Source organism: Phasianus colchicus, chromosome 1, assembly GCF_987193195.1.
Source record: "Phasianus colchicus chromosome 1, bPhaCol1.hap1.1, whole genome shotgun sequence".
NCBI lineage: Eukaryota > Metazoa > Chordata > Aves > Galliformes > Phasianidae > Phasianus > Phasianus colchicus.
The window spans coordinates 123152393-123160780 of record NC_143436.1 but is presented as its reverse complement, the minus strand read 5'-3'; the positions used below and the strand labels follow the sequence as shown (position 1 = coordinate 123160780).

General features: G+C 39.8%; 1 long non-coding RNA gene across 1 annotated transcript; it reads right to left on the bottom strand.

Annotated features, from left to right (window-relative positions):
* Positions 1–1095: 1095 nt before the first annotated feature.
* On the bottom strand, positions 1096–8356 carry LOC149920004 (uncharacterized). The gene is made up of 3 exons (XR_016460016.1): positions 7946–8356; positions 7072–7200; positions 1096–3183 (listed from the first exon to the last, which is right to left on the bottom strand). It is a non-coding gene; the product is annotated as an uncharacterized LOC149920004 (long non-coding RNA).
* Between the last annotated feature and the right edge of the window lie 32 nt (positions 8357–8388).

Sequence of the window (8388 nt, the reverse complement as noted above, 5' to 3'; positions counted from 1 at the left end):
CTGCCCTGGGTCTGCCCACACTGTCTCTAGTGCAAATGCATTGATCAGCGTGAGTCTGTGTCACCACAGCCAGAACTTAGAGCACTCATCTAGTATTTCCTCAGCTGCTCAGTGCAGCTTTACAGCCCTGCCTGAATGTTATGATGCTGTGACTGTGCTGTTTTGGGAAGCTGAGTTAACTATCATAAACTGTGCTTAGGAATGCATTCTTCTGACTCCATATTCAATAATATTCCCAGTGTAGACATAGCTACCATTGGTAATCATGTTACTGACTTTTGCTGCACACCTTAGCTTTTTAGTATGGCTTTAGCAGCTCTTTGTTGTGTTTTGCTCTCTTTTGCCACTGTTTTGGCTGCACATTTTACCTCCTGCAGGTTGCTGAAACTGCACACTGGAGGCAAAATTAGTCATTTCATCCCATTATGTCCATTGCTTCTGGATCTGTTAAGGATTTGTAGTTCTGTTTCATTTCCACCAAATGAGCAGGTCTTCATTTTCTAAAGAGGGAGCTGAAACACAGCTATTAAGAGTAAAAAAAATATTAATTCTGAATACTCAATTAGAAAGATGTACCATAATTTTCTTTTCTCAGAGCATTATATAGCACATTTTAACTCAAGCAGCAGCTCTGAGTGTTTATCTGTTTGATAGATCAGATCCCAGGATCACATCACAAAAAACAAGGCACATGCCATGAAAGTTTCACCAGCTGCCCTGCCTGGTCTTACAAAGGAGCATGGCACCAGAGGTAAGGACTGATGCTGATCCTCCACCTCTAAGGAAGTTTAATTCTGTACCTTGATTTGGCCTGCTGCCTCCCATGGGCTTTTACTCAGTCCTCTCATCCAGTTAATTCCAACTTCTCCCTGACCTTTCTCCTTCCTTCTCTTACTCCCAGCCTTGATGTTCCCCTGCTAATGTTTTTCACCACTGTCTCTTTCTAGGCTGGGCAGGTACTGTCAGGGAATAGACACCTCAGCTGCTCTGCAAAGTAGGAGACTAGATACCTGGACATCTGATGGCCCAGAGAAGGCATCGGGGGGTGACATTCAAAAGAGAGAAACCTATTAAGCCCCCAGGTCTTTACTGAAGATGGAAAGAAAGGAAATTCCTCAGTCTGGGGATGCAGCCAGATCCGCACAAATTTCCTCACAGTGACTGTGAGTACATTTCTGATGGAAAGCCCACAGGTCTCAAGATCGCAGGCCCTCTGGCTCAGGTTTTGTCTGTCTCTCAAAGATGAACACTGATGGAGTATTTCTTAACACTGAAAACTAACTGGTTGTTTCTTTCATTCTGAGAAGTGGCTAATTTCCTTTGCCTGAAATCTTCTAAAATAAATTAATAAATAAACAAAAATCAGCTCAAGGCAGGCACGTAGCACTGACATTTTCAGCCTGAGGCATTCATGTCTGATGAAGTTAGAAGCAACTGAAAACAGGATCTCATAACAGGAAAATCTGAACAAACTTAATAACAGGAATCTGTACCATATCTGCCTGTTATAATGAATGACCCAGAGAAGGTATCTCAAAGGACTCTCATTTGCCCTTTCTCAGAAGACAGGAACAAGGTAACATTAAATGAAATGAAAAAGGCTGAAGGGAAATACTCTCACAGAGTGCACAGCACAAGAAATGCACTTCCACAAGATAACGGGGAGAACAAGAATGTATTAATTCACAGAAGAATCAGACACATGTAACATCTACAATAACATTTGATAGGATACATTTGTAGAGGGTATTTTTCTTCATGTTTGAGGACATATGATAAGTGTAAACTGCCTGAAAAAGAACCTTTCCTTACAGACTTGTTGGCCATTATCCTTCTCAGATCTATTTCTCCAAAGTATCTAGCATTATTACTGAATGTAAATTGACTCTTCATACCTATCAGTCTGTTAGTATGGAGACCTAGACAGCCCATTTCTCAGACCGAGAGCTCCTGCTCTTTTTATTCTTCCTTTATACCTGTCTCCCCACTTTTTGTAGTATTTTTTGTCTTCTCAGTATCTTTTGTCTTCTCAGAGACTGCTGTGGTTGCTTTTTTTGCTTACTTATTTTTCCACTTGCAAGCAATTTAAAGAGAGATCAGTTGTTCTATTTAATAAAGGACAAAATATTCATACATTTGTGACTTTGGATTCTCTTGTGAATGAAATATTTACAGCCTTAACATCAACTCCCAGAATATATTAAGACTGGAGTTATTTACTAAGAACATAACCTCTTTTCTTGGTCACAGATAGTTTTAAATTGTAATATATTCCATCTCCTGCAGACAACGTGTTGTATAATACATTTCAAAGAAGGAAAAGAAACAATCACCTTTCACAGTAAACACCTAAAGGCAGCACACTCTTTAATTGCCAGCTTACAGCCAGATATATTCTGCTACTAATCTAAAAGACTATTGAATGTTGTCATCAGTGGTACAGATGCCTAATAATAAAACAAACACAGTTATCTCCCTTGGAAGCTGTTCACTCTGCCTATTTTGATATGATGAAAATATATGGACATTTTATTTAGAATTTATTCTTTAGCAACGTGACTCCTTGTATCTTTGTAACAACATTTGTGTAAACAGAATACATTACCTTTGAACCATAACAGCCTAACACACACTAACTATGAGTTTGAGATAAAATCACCATCATCAAATTGTGTCATTTACATTTGTGCATATACTTTCCTTTATCTGGTGAATCCCTATCTGCAGTTAACAGCAGCCACAGATATTCTTTAAAAACACAGCTGGCATGTGAGTTGGTTTAAATTAGTCTTGATTCATCAGTTCCAGCTGGCCTGGAAGTATCCTGAATAATAAGTTTCTCTCATTAGAATTTCTTAGTATCCTGATGGGCTTTTAAAATGAGTACTTATCTACAATTCAGGTTAGATATAAATTACATAACAGAAATCACAGAACCATAGAATCATATCCTGAGTTGGAAGAGACCCACAAGGATCATCGAGTCCAGCTCCTGGCTCCACTCCAGATACCTGTGTCTGAGAGTGTTGTCCAGACACTCCTTGAACTCCAGCACTCAAGGCCGTCCTCTCCTGAACCAGAAGTTCCGTGCTTTAATGAGATCTCCAAACAGGCAGTACCAGGCAGAAACACTAAGCACTGTCTGCATGCTTGCTGCAATCCCCAGTGCAGTCACCTGAGCACCTGGAAATGAAAAGTCAGGCAGTGACAGCACCGAACAGTCTGGAAGAATATTTAAAGCCTCACAAACTAATACTTTAAAGGCAAAATACAGGAAAGATGTGGAGCTCTTGGAGCAAGTTCAGAGGAGGGCCACTAAGATGATCAGAGGGCTGGAACACCTCTCCTATGAGGAAAGGTTGAGGAACTGGTCTTGTTTAGCCCGGAGAAGAGAAGGCTCCGGGGAGACCTCATCGTGGCCTGCCAGTACTTGAAGGGAGCATATTAATAGGAGGGGGAACGGCTGTTTATGAGGGTGGATAGTGATAGGACAAGGGGGAATGATCTTAAACTGAGACAGGGGAGGTTTAGATTAGATATTAGGAGGAAGTTTTTCACACAGAGCGTGGTGACACACTGGAACAGGTTCCCAAGGAGGCTGTGGATGCCCCATCCCTGGAGGCATTCAAGGCCAGGCTGGATGTGGCTCTGGGCAGCCTGGTCTGATGATTGGCCACCCTGCACATAGCAGGGGAGTTGAAACTAGATGATCATTGTGGTCCTTTTCAACCCAGGCCATTCTGTGATTCTATGATTCTATGAAAATATTGTGATACTCAGTGGAAAAAAAAAAAAAAAAGCTGTTCAGATTATATAGTCATTAGAAGTCATGAGAATTTTTACTGATAGCATGTGTCAGTCTGTAACAGCAACAAAAAAAGCAAACAATTTACCTCATCCATTCTTGCTGTGTTTCTTAGTTGCTTTTTGTTTGTTTTTCTTTACTGAAAAAAAATTAGTGTACTAACTCAATTCACTGAAGTCAACCTGAATTACTGCAGTAAAGATGCTGAGACTACAGAAAGCTTCTGCAAGTCTATATATGCACCTGAATGTAATGCTTCTTTGGTGAGAGGGAAGTAGATGGAAATGCAAATAAACTGGGAGAGGAATGGGCAATCTGATAATTTGCTACTTCACAGTACTCAGTCATTTGATATCTTCTTTAAAAAGCAGTATAATTGATCAGAATTTTCAAAATATTAGTTATGATGTCTTTTAATCTCTGATTCTGAGTAGGTGTTCCAAAACATTTGGAAGAAAAATATACGGAATGAACTTGGTGCTGCTAATAACCGCCCAATAGAAGAACAAGTTCTTTTCAATCAAATTGAAAGGAAAAGAAAAAAAAACAAGAAAAACAACCCAAAACCAAGAATATTGAGCAGACTGTGGGACTGAAAAGGTCATTCTATACATATGAGAAGTACTTCTGTCTGCTGCTAGATTTCTATATGCATGTCAGAGTGAACATCTGTGCTTATGTATGACATATATATGTATGTGTGTTAATTTCTATCTATTTAAGAGTGTATTTCTATCTATATACACAAGATGTATGACAACAATGGAAAAGGCAGATGTTTAATTTTATAAGTGGGAAAAATTGTCTATGAAAACCTCTTAAAAACCTCAATTTTCTTTCCAATCTATTAAGAACTTGTCAAGGATAATTATCTGATGTGAAAGTGGTGCCAGTGGGAAAGCAGAAGTGAGAATTTTCCTCTTCATTGCAAAATCATGCAGAATTTTTTTCTGAGGTTCAAGATTGGCTGAAGAGATTCTTATCATTGACCATTTAGCTTTGCTGTATGGAGTAATTTGCTACCCTCTTTCAATTAAGGGAGCCCACATTTTTGTGAGTCTGCAGTGTCAATTACAAAAGTGAAATCAACCTAGCTAAAAATGACACAGACCGAGTGTAAATTTTGCATAGATATTATTAACATAAATAACTCCAGCATTCTGGCCTGTACTGAAACAAGGAGTGAAAGTGAGCTGCAGGGTTCATTTGGGCAGCAAGAATGAACACGAACCATGGGGACCACTGAGGCTAGAACTACTGATGCATTGATGTATAGAGGTAAGGTGCATAGAACTGAGAACACTGAAATGGAATTTTCTGATACTAGCTCTCTGTACCATTTTTGTCACCCTGAAGATTGCTTAGAGCTAACTCCAGCCTTCCTGTGCTGTGGCGTTTGTGCATGACTGAAATCACTAGGCTTTAATTTACCAGGAAAACTGCTATTGTGTCACTCCTGATGAAGTTATGTGCTGCCACAAGATGTCTTTCTGCTACTTCTCATTTTCCATGACTTGCAGCCACTCCCTGCCTGTTTGGTCAGCAGTGCTTTAGGATCAGCACATCAAGTGGAATAAATCAGTACAAAATCACTCACTTCTGTGGAATCGTGGCACTTTGCATTCACCATCTGGCCTAACGCAGTTATGATATCTCTTATGTCAATAGTTACAGTTTTGGTTCAGTTGCTTTCGCTTATCTGTGACATACCAGCTGCTAGGCACCACAGCTTCTTTTATTTTCGATTTTTACTCCATATGGTAAAGTGCCTGCATATTTTGGTATAGTCTGACAAGCTATGGAAGTGCCAAATGGTCCAATCTTGTAGAGCACTAAAACTATTCTGCCACCCTATCTAGATGGGCAATCTTAGTCTATATTTTGCTGTGTAGGTTTGATATGTTTTTATTTACCATATGCTACTTAAATTTGGATTTGAACTCTTTTGCTCCTGTGTCAGATCTGTACATAGTTATACAGCTACTTGGAGCAGAGCAGTGTGAAAACACAGTAGATGTTCTACAGTTTATTCAAAGTGCAGAGGATCTCTACCCTCACACAGTCCAAGTCTCTCTCTCAAAGTTAACTCAGCTTCGGGGCATAGGAAGGTCTTTGCTGTTTCTGCTTATTGCCATCATTTCCATAATGAGCTGTCATCTTTGAAACTGTAGGTATAGTAGCTATTTTATGCTTATTTGTATTGTTTCATTGTAATTTAAGAAAAGGAATAAAACTGACAAATCAATCCCAAAAGAAACAGCATAAATTGTCTATGTGTAGCCATGCTAGTACCTGCAAATCCACCAGAGGTTTTGAATAATAAAAGCATGGATAATAAGAAAAATAAGATAAATGCTTTCATTAAGGTAATAATCCTGCAGTTATTCCTTAAAACAGTATTAAAAATGGTATTTTGTTTAGAGCTCAGCCCAAAGAAATTATTTAGTTTAATACCTATGAGAGTTTTGTTCCTTTACAATAAACACAGTACAGTCTCAGTCTCTGCTCAGGGAGTTAATGACAAAATAAAGTCTTTCAGCCTGTCTCTCACCAACATTAAAAGCATTTTACAATTGTGATGTCAGTCTCAAGAAGCCAAACTTGTGCCAAGCTTAAGAATTAGAAATAAAAAATGTGTACTTTTGCACATCTGGATGAAGCCCAAAAGGTCTCTGAATACCGAGTATATTTTAAATGTGTTAGGAGAGCTTTACATGGCAAGAACAGTGGAAAGGCTCCTTGGAGCAAATGACTGTGAGGTACAGCAGTTTCAGAGCTAAACACTCTAGCCCCAAAGCCACAACCACATCACACTGTTCTTACCAACTCCCATTCTGGCATTTATCTGCTTTCCATCATTAGAGATATCCCTGGGTTCCAGCACTAGTGGAACAGATTCAGACATGTTTTTAGGGACAGCCTCAGCCCTAAGAACTGTGGCTTTGTTACAGAATGCCTTAGCTGCATTAAACACACAGTGGGGATAAAACATGACTGGTAATGGAGTTTCTTTTTCCGGATTTGTGTAGTGTTGCCTGAAAATTAAAGCAGAACCAAGGAGTTTTTTCCAGACTTTGAGCCCTTTATATCCCTACTGGCAGATTGTTAGATGGGTCCTGGGTATGGTTCTAGTCTGTAATGACCTCAGACAGTATTTGGAAGCTAGCATCAATCAAAGCCATCTACAACAGCTGGCAATTTAGACAGTGCCATCTCATTTTGGAGCATGCTCCAAAATGTCCAGTTCTGTGGACATAGGCTCTTACCCACTGGTCTGATGTATAAACGTGGACAAGGAATGTGTGTACATGTGGGAAGGAAGTCCTATGCGACATATCAGGAAGTCTCCCTCTCTTCTATGCTTCTGCTTGATGTCAGTACTTCATAAATGCAGCCTATACAGACTCAAATAAAAAATAAGACTTCTTAGAATATCAGACAGAATATTGAAGATGTGATAAAAATACATACTCCCACACTTTCCCTGATTGTACACTGAGGTCACATGCTGGTCTTCAAACTGGATGAACAAATTAGCAGTGCTACCGTGTAAGTACATCCCAGGCTCAATGTTATACAATGGAAAATGTGAGGTTATAACATATTATAAACAAGAATAATTATATTAATATTTTTATCAACTACTTTTGTAACACTGAGACTAATTTAGTAAATAAGGAGAAGCCTTTCAAATATCATGGAGGATTAGAATGATCCTGCAAAATATGTATCTTCTCACTGATTTAACTCTCTGCAATATTATGGGAAATGAGAAGAGTAAGAAACTTCATAATAAAAAAGAAAATTAAAAAGTAGCCTTCTTTCAGCCTGTTTGAGACAGAAACAGAGCCAGCTTCTCAGAAATGTTTCTAGTGAGTTGTGTTCAAGTGACAGTGATTTACATTTGTAGTACCCACATCTTACAACTCCAAAAATAATCGTGAATTTAAAACTGAGCTTAAGTGTGCATGTCATCTTCTGAAACACCATCATTTTTTTCAGTATTACTAACTTCTCTGCTCAGATGCAAAAACAGTCAGTTGCATATGTGGACCTGTTCTCTCAAATGCGTGCCCAAGATCAAGGTACACAAAGCCTCGATCCCAATACCATCCCAGTAATCAGCCAGTAATTTACCACCTCTATTCTCCTCCTTCCTTTTGGGACTCAGCCTCCAGTCAGAAGGACAGAGGAGAACAGTCCTGGCACTCCCAATCCCTTTAGCGTCTTTCCAAGGGATGCAAAGTCCTTTTCTGATGTTCTGCCATTTCCTCGTGGCAGCCTCCCATGACCCTACTTGAATGACAACAAGCGGATGGTGGTCTTCTTGTTTGGTCAGTCTCCTTAACGTCTCTGACACGTGCCCTTTTAAGACAGCAAATCTCTCTGGAGAGGTTGTCTGGGCAGCAGATGGGGGCCTCAGTGCCTCCCGGCATGGAATCCCCAGTCACCAAGACAATGCCGGGCAACGGTGCCCAGCAGCTGCTCCCGGGCAGGGGCTCTCCCTCACCCGCTGAGGTGATTCCCTGCATCAGCATGGAACTGGAACCCCAGAGCTGATTGTGTCACAAAAACATGCTGTG